At 41.6% G+C, this 21,085-nt stretch overlaps 1 protein-coding gene across 1 annotated transcript in view; it reads left to right on the forward strand.

Annotated features, from left to right (window-relative positions):
* The window catches only part of si:ch211-45c16.2 (mitogen-activated protein kinase kinase kinase 13), a 98,402-nt gene that overhangs the window by 27,238 nt on the left and 50,079 nt on the right, over window positions 1-21,085 (forward strand). Inside the window, 1 exon segment of the mRNA XM_055152966.1 lies at window positions 5,574-5,645. The gene's annotated coding sequence lies outside the window, so the exon portion shown is untranslated.

The following is a 21,085-nucleotide window of genomic DNA, read 5'->3' on the forward strand; positions in this document are numbered from 1 at the left end:
AATTTCAAAGTGATCCAGAATCCAGGATTTCTTCCGGATCAGCCCCAAAATGAAATCAGTTCTTCCTTTTCACATTTCCAACAAATCCTGAAAATTTCATCAAAATCGGTCCATAACTTTTTGAGTTATGTTGCTAACAGACAAACAAACAACAAACAGACAAAACAAACAGACAAACAAACAAACAGACAAACAACAGACAAACAAACAGACAAACAAACAAACAGACAAACAAAACAAACACAACAAACAGACAGACAGACAAACAAACAAACAGACAAACAAACAGACAAACAAACAGACAAACAGACAAACAAACAAACAGACAAACAAACAAACAGACAAACAAACAGACAAACAGACACAAACAAACAGACACAAACAAACAAACAGACAAACACAACAACAGACAAACAAACAAACAGACAAACAAACAAACAGACAACAAACAAACAAGACAAACAAACAGACAAACAAACAGACAAACAAACAGACAAACAAACAGACAAACAAACAAACAGACAAACAAACAAACAAACAAACAGACAAACAAACAGAAAACAAACAAACAAACAAACAGACAAACACCGGCAAAAACATAACCTCCTTGGCGGAGTTAATAATAATTGAGTTTTATACAGCGCTTTTCATGATAACACAAATATGCTTCACAGTAAAGTAAAACTAAAACAAGGACAGCACAGACAAAACCGTATAGACCTTTTTCACAACGATCGGAAGTGTTGCGATGTCGGTAAATGTCACTTACGTTAAGGCTTTTCTGTGGCAAAATATCTGTGTAAATGTGTGTCGTATTCTTCATCAATCTGCCCCATCACCAAATCTTCAACCAACAAACTCCACAAAGGATAAACGTTCGAACATGAAGAATTTATCCACAACTATCAAGAGAAGAAAGACGAAAACTTAAAGGAAACGACGACGACGCATTAGTTGTTATGGATGTTATGGTCATGAATAAAACAGAAAGAACTTGTTCGCTCAGACTGATTCTAGACTCAAAGTTTGAAAAAGAAGATTAAGGTTACGTTTGCACTGAAACAAATCACCGTATCGGAAACGATCTGCGTCCGGACACGTCGTTTCTGTGTCCGAAAGCCTTCTCTATCCACACAGCTTTGAGCACATTTGTTTACGTTTTACAGAAACAAAACTTAAAACCGCATGACTCATTTGCATAAACTGAGCCTCAAAAAAAACAGCTCGCTCCTTGTGCGCTGATGCGGTTCAGCTTCTGTCGGACTAAAGGACACGACTCAGTGGAATATGAGTGTTCTTTCTGTGACAGAGGAGGTTCTGCTGATGGTGAGTCTGTTCTGTGTTTCTGTCATGTTGGAGATGGTTCATTTTAAACTTTTCAGAGATTATACGTCTGCAGGTCGTACACACAGACACACGTTTATATGAATTAGGGACGGGCATTCGATGAAATTTTCTTAATCGACCGTCGAGAGAATTAACGATCGATTATCGATTAATCATTAACGTTTTTTATATTAAAATGATCATCATTATTATTACTATCTGCACTAATCTGCATAAATAAATTCAACTTTACGACATATAAACATAACGACTCTAGATCCACATCAGCTGTTTGACATTATAATGTGTTTAATTCAGTTTTGTTCAAATCTCACAGAAACAAAACTTAAAACCGCATCGTTAATTTACATAAACTAAGTGAAGATAAAACTCCAGCTCTTGTGTCGCTGATGTGGTTCAACTTGTGTTGGATTAAAAGACATGACTCAGGTGAATACAGGTCAGTGTGACCAGATTTGTGTTTGTCAAAACCAGGACAGCGTACGGGGGGAGGGGGGCGGGGCCTCGTCATCCACATTGAGCGACTCTCACCTGGAAAAACTTTTTCCCACTGGACACAGAAACATATGTGCTGCTTTATACACTGTGCACATGGACTCACACTTGTCCCAACGCAACGGAAAGTGTGGAATTTCTTGTCCAAATCATCGTTAAATCCACATTTGTGCTTCGGTTCGTTGCAGACTGACTGACTGTGTTTGCTCGCTCCTTCTGATGCAGAGACACATGTACACACCTGTTTGGTCACACTACGCACAGCAACCTACATTCGGTTTGTCGATTAAAATTTACGTAATCGATGAAATTCTTAATTATCGATTAATCGACTAATCATGCCCATCCCTAATATGAATGGATAAATATTCTGGCCTCTTAGTGATTTGGCGGTGAATTACTTCGTAGTGCATAGACCTACGTCAGAGTATCAGCGTTTTCAGGCGTCCACACAGATTCGTACTTTGATGAATTCGTGGGAGCTGGAGGCACCAGGTCGTTACGTCTCTGCAGCCGTTTTCCGTCGGATTAGCGGACGAACACTGCACCCACAACCAAAACGACTCGAATGCGAACTAGTGTGGACGCGGCCTAAAAGATTAAAAATCGATTTCATGATGTCGCTATTGGCATAGACGGAGAGATTTGTGCGGTTTAAATGTCAGACATGTAATCTGTGAACATCTGGAGCATTTAAACGGCACAAATCTCTCTGTCTGTGCAAATATCTACACTATGAAATCGATTTTTTATTTTATTCATGATCATAACATTAGTTGTCGTTGTGTTGTCGTTGTTTCCTTTAAGTTTTGGTCTTTCTTCTCTTGATCGTTGTGGATAAATTCTTCATGTTAGAATGTTTATCCTTTGTGGAGCTTGTCGGTTGAAGATTTGGTGATGGGGCAGATTTATGAAGCTGCTGGAGAATACGACACACATTTACGCAGATATTTTGCCACGGAAAAGCATTAACCGGGAGTTACGTTTACCCGACATCGAGGCACTTCTGGTCGTGGTGAAAAAGGTTTATTGAGGAGCAGTCGTGTGTGTAGACTCTGAGGAAAAGGTGTTTTTAGGAGCAGTTTTCTGAAGGTGTTTGAGTTTTTGATGTAAACAGGGAGACGGTTCTAGAGGGTGGAGGTGGCCATGGCAAAGGCTCGGTCCCCCAAGGTTTGGTTTTGACTGTAGACATACTAAACTTGACTAATACTCCCTACAGTAGAGCATAGACAGGCTTGAACGGACAAGACCATGTTGTTGTACCTTTTCATGGTTGTATCAGAATGGAGTATCAACATTTTTTCCCGTCTTTTGTCTTGTTTGAGTCTTGATTTGAGTTTGTTTCGTGACCACGCTTGAGGTCACTTGGCAGAATCAGTAATTGGTTGGAAACAAACATGGCAATAGACCTGTTAAAATTGTGTGTCATCAGGACGTTCAAAAATCTAAAATGAAGGAAACTGGAGCCAAAGTGAAGCAGACATAACAGAATTTCAGTGATTAACCCTTCCAGACTGAGGGTATTGTATACGATACCTGGGAATATGTTTTTATGTAACCACGCAGAACTTGCATACCCTGATTCATCAGCCGGTTTCACTTGGTGGAAACCGTCTGACCTCGCAGCATTAGGATCCGTTCGCTTGACAATAGGCGAGTACTTTTTTATTTAACCAATCGCTGCACCAAATCCCGTAGGAAGAAGGACAATAACGTCTTTCCTCTTGATAAAATTCACCAAACATTCTCTTTGTTCCGGCTTTAAATCCTCGATCTTGGGAATCGTTGCCAACACAGATTGTCCGTCTCTTCACTGATTGACTGGTGCCCGAACTCACACTTCCGAGGTTTTTGTGAACCGTCTAGTCCAGGGGTGTCAAACTCATTTTGGTCCGGGGGCCGTATCCAACCGACTTTGATCCCAAATGGGCCGGATCAGAAAACTCATGTCATATAAACCCCAAAAATAACAATAAGTTCAAATATTTGTGCAGAGAAACACAAATTTATTACAGAAATCTTTTTTAATTGATGAACTCTTTCTTATTATATTATAATATTATGAACAACCTGAAACTTTAAGAAAAAATCAATTTCAACATTTAAAATATTTTAGTAGAAAATCACCCAAGGGCCACATTAAAGGTCTTGGAGGGCCGGATCTGGCCCCCGGGCCTTATGTTTGACACCTGTGGTCTAGTGTATTCTGATTCCTGACCTAGTCGCTGGAGAGAAATGAAATTGAGCGGAGGCACTAGGCCAGTGGTCACCAACCTGTAGATCACGATCAACAGCTGCATCTTTGCCATGTCCCCGGTAAATCTCCAGCTTAATCTGACAATGTGTGATACTAAATGTGCATTGAAAGTGAGCGCTTACTTTGGTTTAACTTATCTGCATGAGGCGGCTTTTTCACAAATGAAAATCATCAAATCCAAGCACAGAAACAGTCTGACTGACAGGCACCTCACAGATTGTCTCAGTTTCGCTGTCTGCAACTATAAACCAAACTTCAAAACATTATCCAAGGAAATTCAGACTCGGCCATCGCCCTGAGTTTGATAATAATGGAACTTCTCTCATTAACCCTTCGATATACTGTTAATGCTGTTTAGTGGTCAAATTTGCACTATTTTGGTTGCTTTCACTGCATTTGGTTTGCATTTTGTTTGTATTGCAGTTGCACATTTTTTTTCTTGCAGAGAGTGTTTTAGTCCCCATTCTGTAATGAGTGTTCCTTTTAGTAAGAATGCAAAAATAAAGCTGTCTGGAACTATAAACTATGATCACGTTTGTTGTTATTTACGTTCATGTTGGTAGATCTTGCTCTTTCTTTGTCTGAAAAAGGTTGGTGACCACTGCACCGTTCCTTGAAAAGCTGAGCGTTGTGACTTTCCGAGCATATTTCCGGCCTTATCCTGCGTCACACTTGCGCTGCTTGATGACGTCGATAAAATGAGTGTCCAATAAGATTTATTTTTTTTACTACCTTTTCTGGTGGAGCGTCCATCAAACGCTTTTCTCCATGGAGATGTTATTGCTTTGTCTGGAATGTTTCACAGTACGGCATTAAAGCTGTCTGTCCTCACAGAGACCAAACCAGACCAAGTTACATGTCAAATCTGTGGAGCGGCGACCCCACTCACAGTCAGAATACCTGTTTTTCTAGGTATTGGTGAATAAATGTAATAAAAGTAGAGCTGTTTAATGTGACACACCGCAAATTTCTCTGATTTGGCCAAGATTTTAAAACTTGTATCAAGTTATTCATCTTATTTTCAGATTTATTATCGATTTACTAGTTCTGAAACTGGTTAATTCTAGTCTAGAGGTCGTTTATTTTAAGAGAACATGTCAAGTAAAATGATCTGTCCATGCAGCAGGATCATTTTACTACTTTTAAATTATTTTCTGATAGATTTAAGTTTATATTTTAAGTGTTTTTGAACATTTTAGACTTGGACAAACTTTATTGATCCACATTCAGACATTTTAGACAAAACCCTCCACCAGAAAAGTTACACAGTGCATCTTTATCGTGTGTAAAGGTGCAGTGGTCAGACCCAGATCTCCCGCTTCAGTCTTGTGATGATCTCATGACTCTGTCCCGGTCACAGACTCCACATCTCCACATCTGCTCGATACGCTCGTCTCCGGAGTCTAAACAAATACGACCGCACTTGGCATTTTGTTCTTGTTTTCTAACTAGAAATATGTGTGTTTTTTTTCAGGTTCAAAGCCAGACAGAGGCACACGGGAGGCCCCAGCTCAGAGGACGACTGCGATGGTCACAGGGTCCACAGGTCGGTTCATTCAGACACAATTATTATTAAGATTATTTATATTCAGTGTTGGGAAGTTTACTTTTAAAATGTAATCCCCTACAGACGGTGTCGGGGAGTAACAGATTACGTGTACCAGAGTTACGTAATCAGAGTACAAATTGTGAGTAACTGTATTCGGTTACAGTTACTGTTTCAGTGAGTGGTGATTGGATTACAGTTACTTTGTTCAAATAAATGGATTACACAGAGGGATTTTACTGTTTTCACATTTTGGGATAAACCAGGACTAAAACCAGGGACTAAAAACCAGGACTAAACCAGGACTAAAACCAGGACTAAACCAGGACTAAAACCAGGACTAAACCAGGACTAAAACCAGGACTAAACCAAACCAGGACTAAACCAGGACCAAACCAGGTCTAAATCAGGACTAAACCAGGTCTAAACCAGGCCTAATCTAGGTCTAAACCAGGACTAAACCAGGTCTAAACCAGGTCTAAACCAGATCTAAACCAGGTCTAATCTAGGTCTAAACCAGGACTAAACCAGGTCTAAACCAGGTCTAAACCAGATCTAAACCAGGTCTAATCTAGGTCTAAACCAGGACTAAACCAGATCTAAACCAGGTCTAATCTAGGTCTAAACCAGGACTAAACCAGGTCTAAACCAGATCTAAACCAGGTCTAAACCAGACATAAAACCAGGACTAAACCAGGTCTAAACCAGGGCCAATTTGAAGAGAACAAACAGGATGTGGTCGCTACATTCATGTAGTTTTAAAAAGCAAGACAATATCAAGTAATCCAAAGTATTCAGATTACATTACTCACTTTAAGTAATTTAATGGATTACGTTACAAACTACATTTTGGGGTGTGTAATCTGTAATCTGTAGGGGATTACATTTTAAAAGTAAACTTCCCAACACTGTCTACAGATTACAGATTACACACCCCAAAATGTAGTTTGTAACATAATCCATTAAATTACTTAAAGTGAGTAATGTAATCTGAATACTTTGGATTACTTGATTTGCTGTAGAGAAACAAAGACGAGGAAATCTTCACATAAGAAGTTTTGTCTGATAAAAGAAAATAAAAAGTCCAGATTTTACTGAACCAAATTAAAAATATTATTGACAGAAGAAGAAGAAACACGTCCACACAGCAGGATTTACTCCTGTTACATTCTGTTTGACACATAGTTTAGACCAGGTTTAGTCCTGGTTTAGACCTGGTTTAGACCTGGTTTAGTCCTGGTTTAGTCCTGGTTCAGTCCTGGTTTAGTCCTGGTTTAGTCCTAGTTTAGACCTGTTTTAGTCCTGGTTTAGACCTGGTTTAGTCCTGGTTTAGACCTGGTTTAGTCCTGGTTTAGTCCTGGTTTAGTCCTGGTTTAGATCTGGTTTAGTCCTGGTTTAGTCCTGGTTTTAGTCCTGGTTTAGACCTGGTTTAGATCTGGTTTGGTCCTTTAGTCCTGGTTTAGTCCTGGTTTTAGTCCTGGTTTTAGTCCTGGTTTTAGTCCTGATTTTAGTCCTGGTTTAGACCTGGTTTAGATCTGGTTTAGTCCTGGTTTTAGTCCTGGTTTTAGTCCTGATTTTAGTCCTGGTTTAGACCTGGTTTAGACCTGGTTTATCTGGTTTGGTCCTGGTTTAGACCTGGTCCTGGTTTAGTCCTGGTTTAGACTGGTTTAGACCTGGTTTAGTCCTGGTTTAGACCTGGTTTTCCTGGTTTAGTCCTGGTTTAGACCTGTTTTTAGTTTAGTCCTGGTTTAGTCCTGGTTTAGTCCTGGATTTAGTCCTGTTTAGTCCTGGTTAGTTAGACCTGGTTTAGTCCTGGTTTGGTTTAGACCTGGTTTAGACCTGGTTTAGTCCTGGTTTAGACCTGGTTTAGTCTGGTTTTTAGTCCTAGTTTAGTCCTGGTTTAGTCCTGGTTTAGACCTGGTTTAGTCCTGGTTTTAGTCCTGATTTAGTCCTAGTTTAGACCTGGTTTAGACCTGGTTTAGTTCCTGTTTAGTCCTAGTTTAGACCTGATTTTAGTCCTGGTTTAGTCCTGGTTTAGACCTGGTTTAGTCCTGGTTTAGTCCTGGTTTAGTCCTGGTTTCCTGGTTTAGTCCTGGTTTAGTCCTGGTTTAGTTAGTCCTGGTTTAGACCTGGTTTAGATCCTGGTTTAGTCCTGGTTTAAGAACCTGGTTTAGACCTGGTTTAGACCTGGTTTAGAGTCCTGGTTTAGTCCTGGTTTAGACCTGGTTTAGACCTGGTTTAGACCTGGTTTTAGTCCTGGTTTAGTCCTGGTTTAGTCCTGGTTTAGACCTGGTTTAGTCCTGGTTTAGTCCTGGTTTAGTCCTGGTTTAGACCTGGTTTAGACCTGGTTTAGTCCTGGTTTAGTCCTGGTTTCAACCTGGTAACGAGTCATTATCCGTTTTTTCATTTTGATTTTGGAGACAAATAATGAAGAAAATAGTTGCTTCTTTTTGTTTTCCTTCTGTTTTTTTATTTTTTGAAAAACAAATGAACGAACGACACACAGATTAAAACAAAACTCCAGGTCTGTTGACTTGACTTGAAGCTCACAGGGCTCAGTTTTGTGTAATATTTAAACCTGCTGACACATTTTCACATTTTCTTCTTCTTCTTCCGACAGAAGAAGTGGTGTAGTCCTGGTTTAGTCCTGGTTTAGACCTGGTTTAGACCTGATTTAGTCCTAGTTTAGTCCTGATTTAGTCCTAGTTTAGACCTGGTTTAGACCTGGTTCAGTCCTGGTTTAGTCCTGATTTAGTCCTAGTTTAGACCTGGTGTAGTCCTGGTTTAGACCTGGTTCAGTCCTGGTTCAGTCCTGGTTTAGTCCTGATTTAGTCCTAGTTTAGACCTGGTTTAGACCTGGTTTAGACCTGGTTCAGTCCTGGTTTAGTCCTGATTTAGTCCTAGTTTAGACCTGGTGTAGTCCTGGTTTAGACCTGGTTTAGACCTGGTTCAGTCCTGGTTTAGTCCTGATTTAGTCCTAGTTTAGACCTGGTGTAGTCCTGGTTTAGACCTGGTTTAGACCTGGTTCAGTCCTGGTTTAGTCCTGATTTAGTCCTGCTGACACATTTTCACATTTTCTTCTTCTTCTTCCGCTGGAGCTGTTTGGGTGTGTTTGGTTTGGATCTCGTGCTGAGGCTGCAGACCGACTGCGCCGACTTAAACCCTTCTGAAAGTTCGTCCAAATGACCTTTTGTGAAGAAAAGCTGTTTGTTTGACACCGTGACCCTGGCATTTCCTTTCTATTCTTCCCGCTGCGTCGTCTGCGCTCGCCGTTTCCCGTGATGTGGGCTGAGAATAATGGACTCGTGTACGTGTGTGTGTGTGTGTGTGTGTGTGTGTGTGTGTGTGTGTGTGTGTGTGTGTGTGTGTGTGTGTGTGTGTGTGTGTGTGTGTGTGTGGTGAAGAGAGGCTGAGGTGGCTGATCGTTCTGATGCTAAACTGGCAAATTAAAGGTGCAGGATGGAACTTTTTTTGGGGGGAAATGGGTTCGTCCGAAAACACCTACAGTTCAGTTTGTGTTTCCTCCCGCGTGATTTCAAGTAGTTGGTGACATCGAATACTGACTCGAGTGTTTCATTCTCTTGGACTAGGGATGGGATTAATCGATAATTGATCATTAAGAATTTCATCGATTACGTTCATTTTAATGGACAAACTGAATGTATGTTTGTGTGTCGTGACCAAACAGGTGTGTACATGTGTCTCTGCATCAGAAGGAGCGAGACACAAACAGTGGGTCAGTCTGTAACGAACCGAAGCACAAATGTGGATTTAACCAGGATTTGTAGAAGAAATTCCACACTTTCCGTTGCGTTGGGACAAGTGTGAGTCCATGTGCACAGTGGATAAAGCAGCACATATGTTTCTGTGTCCAGTGGGAAAAAGTTTTTCCAGGTGAGAGTCGCTCAATGTGGATGACGAGGCCCCGCCCCCCTCCCCCCGTACGCTGTCCTGGTTTTGACAAACACAAATCTGGTCACACTGACCTGTATTCACCTGAGTCATGTCTTTTAATCCAACACAAGTTGAACCACATCAGCGACACAAGAGCTGGAGTTTTATCTTCACTTAGTTTATGTAAATTAGTGATGTGGTTTTAAGTTTTGTTTCTGTGAGATTTGAACAAAACTGAATTAAACACATTATAATGTCAAACAGCTGATGTGGATCTAGAGTCGTTATGTTTATATGTCGTAAAGTTGAATTTATTTATGCAGATTAGTGCAGATAGTAATAATAATGATGATCATTTTAATATAAAAACGTTAATGATTAATCGATTGTTAATTCTTCCGACGATCGGTTAAAACATTTTCATCGAATGCCCGTCCCTAATCTCATGTGGTCAGAAAAAAGTGAAAAAAGTGTAAAGAAAAGTCGTCAAACTTAAATAATATTTTAAGAAGAATAAGCGTTTACATGATCCAGGAATACATTTATTCAGCTTTAATCTAAATCGGAATAAACCACCCACTTAGTTCAGGAGACACCGGGAGACGGAGGAAAACACCGGGAGACGGAGGAAAACACCGGGAGACGGAGGAAAACACCGGGAGGCGGAGGAAAAACGGAGGACCGGAGGAAAACCACGGAGGAAAACACCGGGAGGCGGAGGAAAACACCGGGAGGCGGAGGAAAACACCGGGAGACGGAGGAAAACACCGACGGAGGAAAACACGGGAGACGGAGGAAAACACCGGGAGGAAAACACCGGGAGGCAGAGGAAAACACCGGGAGGCAGAGGAAAACACCGGGAGACGGAGGAAAACACCGGGAGAGTCGTGACGAGCGGTTTTGAGTGCGGCTGGTGAAAGTAGGACAGAGAGAAGAGAAAATCCCTTTGAGTCCGTTCGCTTCGCTCAGAGCCTGTTGTCTCAGAATCCCAAAAGAACACACGATCGATTAAGAACATTTCATCGAATGCCCGTCCTTAGTCGCTATACTCCACTTTTTAATTCATTCATTGGTTTTGCGTATAACATGCGATTAATCGTGATTAATCGCACTCGAACTCTTGTGATTAATGTGATTAATATTTTATTTTTGTCCAGCCCTTATTATAAGTGCATGTCTTTGTATGTACAATTTGGACCCCGAGTCTGTAAAAATAAAGTTATATCGTTCAGAACAATTAATTCTGAATGAAAAAACATCATGTAAACGTGGCCGGGGTTTATGTGTTTTAGTATCGTCACAGTAATAATCTTATAAAGTCGAGTCATGTTGCTTTATACGGCGGCACTTTATTTGTGCCAGTAATGCTTCGTTTCAGCGCTAACCCGCTCCCACCAGACGCCTCCTCCTCCTCCTCCTCCTCCTCCTCCTCCTCCTCCTCCTCCGTGTCCTCTCCTGCGTCAGACCCGCTCCATTCATGAAAACCGTGACGTGAGCCGAGCCGCTTTTACCTTCTCCTCACACTCGCCCTCGTCTCTTCTTCTCCCTCTACTCTCCTTCCTCCGCAAAAACAAAACAAACACCTCGCCTTTTCCGGATCCTCCTCGTTCTCTCCGGGATCTCCTCTTTTTTTTTTTTTTCCCCCGCTGCCATGGGAACGTGAGGATCTCGTAAGTACCGTCCGAGAGCGGATCTTCTCGGTAACTGCGCTGCTGCGTGGGTTTTGTTTTGGACTGGACGCTGCCGGTCGGGTCGTGAGCGGAGCCGGTGCGTGCTGTTCTATTTTAAGCTCGCGGCGATGCTGATGCTGGTGCTGGTCCCCGTGCTGGTGCTGATGCAGTGCCCTCTCTGAAGGACGGGAGTTTAAAATCGATCCGTAAATGTAAATACGAGCGTCGTTTGTTTCGTGTGTCGGGTTTTAAACGTGGGATTTCGGGCTCGGGGTTGATTTTGTGGTGTGTTTTTAGGATTAAAGGAGACGTGTTGTGTGTTTCTTGGAGGATTAAACGTGTAAAATGATTCTTGGGAGTTTTGAGAATCTGTGTGTCGTTCGTTCGTTCGTGTTTCGAAATAAAACCGAAAATAATTAAACGGAAAAACTACGATTTTCTTCATTATTTGTCTCTAAAATCAAAATGAAGAAACGGATAATGAACGTTTCCTGTTTCTGTGAGTTAAACTGTGATGCCGGAACCAGGACTGAACCAGGACTGACCAGGACTGGACCAGGACTGGACCAGGACTGGACCAGGACTGAACCAGGACTGGACCAGGACTGGACCAGGACTACACCAGGACTAAAGCAGGACTAAAGCATTTTCAGTCCTGATCTGGTCCTCGTTTGGTCCCAGTCTGCCCTGGTCTCAGTCCTAGTCTGGTCCTGGCCTGGTCCTGGTCTCAGTCCCAGTCTTAGTCCCGGTCCCAATCATGGTCTGATCCTGGCCTGGTCCTAGCCTCAGTACTGGTCTTAGTCCTGGTCTTAGTCCCAGTCTCAGTCCTGGTCTGATCCCAGACTCAGTCCCGGTCTAAGTCCCGGTCTAAGTCCCGGTCTAAGTCCCGGTCTAAGTCCCGGTCTAAGTCCGTCCCGTCTAAGTCGTGGTCTCAGTCCGGTCTAAGTCGGTCTCGTCCGGTCTAGTCGGTCTCAGTCCCGTCTAAGTTGTCTCAGTCCCGGTCTAAGTCGTGGTCTCAGTCCCGGTCTAAGTCGTGGTCTCAGTCCCGGTCTAAGTCGTGGTCTCAGTCCCGGTCTAAGTCGTGGTCTCAGTCCCGGTCTAAGTCGTGGTCTCAGTCCCGGTCTAAGTCGTTGTCTCAGTCCCGGTCTAAGTCGTGGTCTTAGTCCCGGTCTCAGTCCCGGTCTGGTCCCTGACCTGGTTTAGTCCTGGTTTCGTCCTGATTCTTCAGTTGTGGTCTACTCCTGTCAGTCTGGTTCAGTCCTGTCCAGTCCTGGTACATCCTGGTCCAGTCCTGGTCCAGTCCTGGTTCAGTCCTAGTTTAGTCCTGGTTCAGTCCTATTTCTGTCCTATTTCAGTCCTGGTTCTTCAGTCCTGGTTGAGTCCTGGTTTAGTCCCATTGTAGTCCTGCTGTAGTCCTGTTTTAATCCTGTTGTAGTCCTAGTTTAGATCTGTTTTAGTCCTGCACTTATGGTTTAACCCAGATTTATCCCGGACACGGGCGGTAACAGGTGAAATATTACCGGGTCCGGACTCAGGTCTCCAAAAAACGGACCCGGGCTGGACTCTGATGTGACTGAAACCAAACCCGAGTCCAGGAGACGTCGTTTGTGGAGTGAAAATGAAGTAAAAACCGCAGCTTTTGTCATTTTCCAGGTGGGTTCTTTCTCGTGACGGTTTCGCGGTTTGTACGTCGACTCCTGCGGTTCTGTTCCGACCTCGTCCTGGACTCGCTCGGCTGATGATCCGGTTCAAACGCGTCCGATATTCCACACTTGTACTTATCGACGGCGTGAATTATGCATGGATCCTCCGTCCGTTCTCCCGCGGCTCTGAAACCCGACGCCGGCCTTGATTATGGTCCCGTCCTATTCTTAGCCTCGTTCCGTTTGACCCTGACTTTGAGATTTCTGACCTCGATTTCCGCTCGGCTCTTTCACGACGGCACGACACGCCGCAAACTCATCAATCAGGGATAAGATCTCGACGATGTTTCCACGAGATCTCGAAAACGTACTAAAAAAATGAACTCGCGAAATTAGTTTACTCGTGTTTTTACGTTTGGATTGAAGAAATACGAATGAACTTCACAGTACGATATTTATTACGATATTTTGTGGAGGCAAACAAAACTGTTAATATGCAACTTTTTCCTTTTCCAAGTCCTTGACAAGACTTAATCCAAAGAACTAAGACTTAAAAGTGTTAGAACTGTTATTTCTTCTTGTATCTGCACTGAAATGGAGCAAAGGATCATGGTCTATGTAGTTCCCTCTGTGTTTTTAGCTATAGATGCATCAAGAATTTCGAACTTCCGATCATTGTGCAATTCACACTGGGAAGAATTTTCTGAAAAAGTGAGCATCAAACCTCAATGTTTGTTTTCCCAGTGGGATTTTGTCTATTGTCAAAGTCGATCTTTTCAAGTCTTTTGAACCATTATCACTTTTGTTTCTGGTTCTGATATTGTCATATTTTAGTTTTGGTGTTTGTGGTTGTTGGATCCTAACAGCGGAAAACGACTCGAGAAATGTGTTTGTGAACTTCATAGATGCAAAAGTGAATCAGATGTGTGTGACTCAAACCTCCGTTCAAACTGTTTCTCTTCCCAACGGAATTGAAAAATAGTGAAAGGTGAAGGTGATGGGCAGGATTGATCCACAGGAAGAACCAAAAAGGAAACATTTGTCTGACTAAGAAATCATCCCGAGTTTACAGAGAACATTTTGTATGTGGAGCGACAAAAAAACAAAACCCCGATCCGTCGCTCAAACTTGGTTATGAATTTAAAAAGTCAACGCCAAAGTGAAAGTCTCCAACTGTTCACCAAGAAACACCTTCCACTGCAAAGACCAAGACGTGATGTTTCTGTAAAACCACAAGAACAAGAAAGTGCAGCTCAGTCTGTTTGTCTTCTGCTCCTCTACATTAACAAACGGGATTTTGTTTTGTTGTCGCTCCACATACAAAATGTTCATGCATAGAAGAAATAACAACACACACATAAAAGGACTTATTTATTCCACAAATTTAAAACTTACACATGTTCACACATCACACATTTGTTTTTTATTTAAAATCAAGTTTGAACATACACTGACTCCCTGTTTTGTGTATCAAATCACAGTAACAACTGCCGTATTTTTCTGGGCTATTAGACGCGTTCTTAAGCCTCCAACCACGTCAAAAAACGACCGCGCGCCACAATCCAGAGCGCCCCATACACGGATCCACTCGGGCGTCCCAGCACGACTTCAGTAAACTACAAAGCCGCACCACCCGCAGAACACACAAACACACAAACACACAGACACACAGACACGCTCATCACTCCACGCCGACGAGGAACGGAACGGAGGAACGAACCGAAAAAGCGACGAGCGCGACGTGCCGCTTCTAGACACGACTGAACAACTGAGTCACTGCGAACACGTCGACAATCCAGCGACAGACACTACTCCCTACACGCCACAACTGAACAAAGCCCAGAGTCACCGTGAACGAACAAACAAACAAAACCACTCACCCATCACACTGTTGGGTTTCCTTTAAAGTCCCACGACGGTTTATTTGTGAAAAAAGTTCGAAAATAGACCATTTAATGACAGCGCGTCTTATAATCCAGAGCGACTAACAGCCTGGAAAATACGGTATCTGCCTTAAGTCCATTACTCATCATATTGTAGGCACGAAAATATTAACACACATCTTCATGTTAGATTTTTATCTAATGCAGTTGTCTTTATCTAAGAGTTTACATCATCATAACTATTATAAACATATTGGGGGTCAGATTACCACAGCCATAGGATTTTGACCTCCTTTATATATAATTGATCATCGTCAATATTCAACCAACATTACTTCTTACTTTACATCATAATAAAATATAGATTTTCATAGGGGGTCAACAGACCATAATAAGATTCTAACCCCCGGGGTAAAAATACTATATGGTTGTTGACCCCGGGGTCACTTCACCACGTGGTCAAAATCCTGTACCACCCCTGTTATTAGAAACTGGGATACTGTAGATGGTATATTCCAATAATAGTATATTCCAATAGTAACTGGATACTGTAGATGGTATATTAGGGGTCCAATAGTAACTGGGAACTGTAGAATATTCCAATAGTAACTGGGATACTGTAGATGGTATATTCCAATAGTAACTGGGATACTGTAGATGGTATATTCCAATAGTAACTGGGATACTGTAGATGGTATATTCCAATAGTAACTGGGATACTGTAGATGGTATATTCCAATAGTAACTGGGATACTGTAGATGGTATATTCCAATAGTAACTGGGATACTGTAGATGGTATATTCCAATAGTAACTGGGATACTGTAGATGGTATATTCCAATAGTAACTGGGATACTGTAGATGTATATTCCTGTACATACTGTAAAATCCTGGGATACTGTAGATGGTATATTCCAATATACTGGGTACTGTAGATGGTATATTCCAATAGTGGGATACTGTAGTATACTGGGATACTGTAGATGGTATATTCCAATATATTACGTAGTATACAATAGTAACTGGATACTGTAGATGGTATATTCCAATAGTAACTGGGTATATGTAACAATAGTAACTGGGATACTGTAGATGGTATATTCCAATAGTAACTGGGATACTGTAGATGGTATATTCCAATAGTAAATGGGATACTGCGGCATGTAAACGCAGTATCCCAAATACTGACATAACTGGGATATGGATAATAACTGGAATACTGACATGCATGTGACCGCACTCACTGTAATGAAATACTCATTAGTCCGATGAGGTTCATTTGGTCTTCTGATAATTTATGTTATTAGTAGGGGTGTGCAAAAATATCGGAATATCGATATATCATATCGTTTAATGTGATGATACAGTATCGATATCGTGGGCTACTGTATCGATATTTCACCAAGAGTATTTTTACGTGTGTTTTACTAAATTATTTTGTTACAGCTACAGTTTTGTTGCTTGTGGAGTGAAAGGAAACTCATTTAAGAGACACATTTGACATTTTTACTGTTTTGATGATTAAAATGTTTGTGTTTCATATGAACTTTGCACAAGAAGAAGTTTAACAAAGACTTTTAGTATCACAGCCATGATTTAGCCTTTATTTTTTTATTGAACTGTATCGAATCGCTTTGAAATATATCATATTAAATTAAAAAGTGTACTGTATTGACATATGTATCGTATCGGCAACTTCTTAATGATACCAGCCCTAGTATCCCGAATACTGACAGAACTGGGATGTGGATAATAACCGGGACACTGACATGTAGGGGTGGGTGATATCGCGATATTTGAAATATATCAAGATAGTTTTTAAACTCGATATGAATTCTGACATATCGTATATATCGATATAATGTTTATATTCAATTTAGATTTCGCCGCTTCCCTTGTTTATCTTCTCTCTCGTCGCCTCCCTGAGTTTGTTCGCTCGTGTCTCCTTCACTCGTCACTGTCGCCCTGAACGCTGAAAGTTGGTGCCAGTGAAAATCTTCAACCACCACGAACATTTTCCACCATTTACAGACAAAACCATCAGCAGCACATCCTCATGTTCCACCGAGTCGAGTCCTTTAATCCAAAAGAAGCTAAACGAGTTGAGCTGCATGAGAAGTGCTGTTTATGCAAATGAGTCATGTGCTTAAGTTTTGTTTCTGTAAAATGTAAACACACGTGCGCAAAACTGCATTAAACACATGATTATCTCAAACGGGCTGATGTGGCTCTAGAGTCGTTATGTTTTATTTATTGTAAAGTTTATTTATGCAGAAGATTTTAATGAATAATCTGCTTCAGTGTCACTTGTACAACAGTGTTTGGAATCGTTGGGTTTGATCTGCAGTGGATTGTGGGATTAAACCTCAGATCCTGACGCTGGTGAAGAACATGGATCTGTTAAAATAAGGAACATCCTGAACTTCTTCTGGTAAATGAGCTCATGGTTCTGGTCTGGGGAACAGAGTTAATGCAAAGATGAGCTTGTGTTGAGTTGTTTTATTTATGAATGAAAAGAAGGAAATATGTTTTATTTCTTTTATTTTACAGTTAAATTATTATTTATGTAATTAGGGTTTTTTCTTCAATAAAATAAAAAAAAGACCTTGTGGAATTTGGCAGATTTGTTTTTGCAGTTTTCAGTTTTAGGGGGTTATTTTTTCTTGAACATATATCGAGATGTATATCGTATATCGAGATATATATCGTATATCGAGATATATTTTTTGATCCGTATCACCCAGACCTACTGACATGCATGTGACCGCACTCACTGTGAGGAAAGGGAGCCACAGCAGAAGGAGGATGAAAGAGCCACACGCGGCTCTGGAGCCTTAGGTTGCCGACCCCCGACTTAGAAATGCTTGTTCACGATTATCTGCATTCGCGAAACGGTTCAGTCTGGTGTAATTGTCAAAAAGCGGCGTGTAGTGAAGCGTGAAGCGTACGGACGAGTCTTTTATATTTAGGCCGGAGCGAGGAGGAGTGCAGGGGCCCAGTGGTGCAGAGCCGTAGCTGGTGGCCATGCGGAGCGTATCTAGGACACACGTGTACGAGGCGCGATGTGTCCGACGCGATCACGGAGCCGCCGCGCACGAGTCGACTCCGAGCGGGAGGAGGGAGACGCGCGATGTCAACAGCAGAAGAACACGACGCTAAAATTATACCAATCAATCCAGTTATCGGGAGCGTCGACGAAAGTGTGACGGCCTCGGGGTTTGTCAGAGTGTTCCAGAAAATACAAAAATAACCCGGGTCTTTGTCGATAAGATGAATGGAGCAATGTGTGTGTTGTTGTTGTTGTTGTTGTTGTTGTTTTATTGGGAGTAAATCTCTTTCTGATTGGCCGAGGATGGAGCCAATCTGGAGTCGAAAATTACACCGAAAATGACGTAAAAGCGCTCAGTGTGTTGTTCGTTTTCAGTGTTGTAGGAGTAACAGATTACATGTACCGGAGTAATCAGAGTACAAATGATGAGTAACTGTATTCAGTTACAGTTACTGTTTCAGTGAGTGGTAATTGGATTACAGTTACTTTGTTGAAATAAATGGATTACACAGAGGGATTTTACTGTTTTCACATTTTGGACTAAAACCAGGACTAAAACCAGGACTAAACCAGGACTAAAACCAGGACTAAACCAGGATTAAAACCGGACTAAACCAGGACTAAAACCAGGACTAAAACCAGGACTAAACCTGAACTAAACTGGACTAAATCAGGACTAAACTAAAACCAGGACTAAAACAGGACTAAAACCAGGACTAAACCAGGTCTAAACCAGGACTAAACCAGGTCTAAACCAGGACTAAACCAGGACTAAACCAGGTCTAAACCAGGACTAAACCAGGACTAAACCAGGACTAAACCAGGACTAAACCAGACTAAACCAGGACTAAACCAGGACTAAAACCAGGACTAAACCAGGACTAAACCAAGACTAAACCCAGGACTAAACCAGGACTAAAACCAGGACTAAACCAGGACTAAACCAGGACTAAACCAGGACTAAACCAAGACTAAACCCAGGACTAAACCAGGACTAAACCAGGACTAAACCAGGACTTAAACCAGGACTAAAAACTAAAACCAGGACTAAAACAGGACTAAAAAAAAACAGGTCTAAACCAGGTCTAAACCAGGACTAAACCAGGACTAAACCAGGACTAAACCAGGACTAAACCAGGTCTAAAACCAGGACTAAACCAGGTCTAAACCAGGTCTAAACCAGGACTAAACCAGGACTAAACCAGGTCTAAACCAGGTCTAAACCAGGTCTAAACCCGGACTAAACCCGGACTAAACCAGGACTAAACTAATACAATATGCCCCTAACAGCAGGTGAACATAATTGAAGTCAGCAGTGATTTCATATAAAAATCATTTTTCTATCAATAATATTTTTAATCTGGTCAAATAACGACTGAACAAACATGAATTTTCAGGATGTGGTTGGTACGTTCATGTAGTTTTAAAAAACATGACAATATCAAGTAATCCAAAGTATTCAGATTACATTACTCACTTTAAGTAATTGAATGGATTATGTTACAAACTACATTTTGGTGTATGTAATCTGTAATCTGTAGGGGATTACATTTTAAAAGTAAACTCCCCAACACTGTTCGTTTTGTTGAATTTCAATTAAGAACGAAAAGCTATAAAATGGGAAAACTGTTTCTTTCACTGTTCTGTTTTAGTGTCAAGAGAAACAGAAAACACTCACCAAAATTTTTGTCGAGGTGGAAATGCAAGAAGCAGAAGGACAAAAGTGAAAAAATGCATAACACACTCAGATATCCAAAAGTCTCTTTATTTTTAAATAACGTTTCGGCAAAAAAAAAAAAAAAAAAAAAGGCCACTGTGGTTCAAAGCAAGAAAAATATCTGTCGAAGTTTTTTTTGCCGAAACGTTATTTAAAAATAAAGAGGATTTTGGACGTCGGCCGGGTGAGTGTGATGTGGATTTTTCACTTTTGTCTGTTTTAATGTCAAACAAAAAAACTGACTTTGACCTCTTGTTCCAATGTTTAATTTAAAATGTATTTAAAACCCTCACGGTCTCCTGGGTCACATTGACCCTAAGAATTTTTTTTCCTTCCCGCTCTCTTGGGGCGAGTCAATCAGACCCAAAAATGGAGAAAATACTTTTTTTCCTTCGGTCTGTGTGACCCCCAGGAGAGCGTGAGGTTCAAATCCAATCTAACAATCGAACACCAATCAAAAAAAACGTCTTGGCGCTTATTTTCATTTTGATATTTTATTCTCTCTGGTTTATATGTTCTGGAAGTTCTGCTGCTCAGTGCTGCATGTGAATTCAGTTTCAACCATGAATCTATAAATTTAAAACAAACAAAATGAATTAATTAATGTTCTGTGGCGTCAACTGAACTAAGGAGAAAAGAGTTTCTCGCTGCTTCCTGTTTCTTGTCATGAAGTTCAACAATGACTTTCTAAGACACAAAAGTAGGGTTGTCCTGATCCAATCACGTGATCGGAAATCGGCACCGATCACGTGACTGTGGACTCGATCCGGACTCGGACGTTATGTTCTGATCAGGTTTCGGATAAATAATGTATACATATATAACACACAGCACACAACAGTTTAGTTTTTTTTAACTGAGGTGTGGGATTTGCTCAGGGTCGTCCAGTCAGTGTGACTGTCTGTGCCTGTTGTTCTAGAGACGCACTCACGCTGGGACGTCATGTCGTGTTCTGGGTCATGTCGTGTTCTGGTGCTGTTACCTGTGGTTCCTGTGTTCACACTTGCGTAGCCGCGTTGTTGCACGGCGCTGTTTGTTTGCATGTTGCGCGGTTGGAGAAGAGGTTCGGTTCAGCGGCATGAAGTGTCTATTGAGCGTTGGGACTAGGGATGGACATGATTAGTCGATTAATCGATAATTGGTCATTAAGAATTTTATCGATTACGTTCATTTTAATCGACAAACTGAATGTATGTTTGTGTATCGTGACCAAACAGGTGTGTACATGTGTCTCTGCATCAGAAGGAGCGAGACACAAACAGTGGGTCAGTCTGTAACGAACCGAAGCACAAATGTGGATTTAACCAGGATTTGTACAAGAAATTCCACACTTTCCGTTGCGTTGGGACAAGTGTGAGTCCATGTGCACAGTGGATAAAGCAGCACATATGTTTCTGTGTCCAGCGGGAAAACGTTTTTCCAGGTGAGAGTCGCTCAATGTGGATGACGAGGCCCCGCCCCCCTCCCCCCGTACGCTGTCCTGGTTTTGACAAACACAAATCTGGTCACACTGACCTGTATTCACCTGAGTCATGTCACATCAACGACTCAAGAGCTGGTTTTTTTTCTTCGCTTAGTTTATGT

The sequence above is a fragment of the Boleophthalmus pectinirostris genome, unplaced genomic scaffold, assembly GCF_026225935.1.
Source record: "Boleophthalmus pectinirostris isolate CB_2022bp ecotype Guang Dong unplaced genomic scaffold, ASM2622593v1 HiC_scaffold_1, whole genome shotgun sequence".
In the NCBI taxonomy this organism is placed as follows: Eukaryota; Metazoa; Chordata; class Actinopteri; order Gobiiformes; family Gobiidae; genus Boleophthalmus; species Boleophthalmus pectinirostris.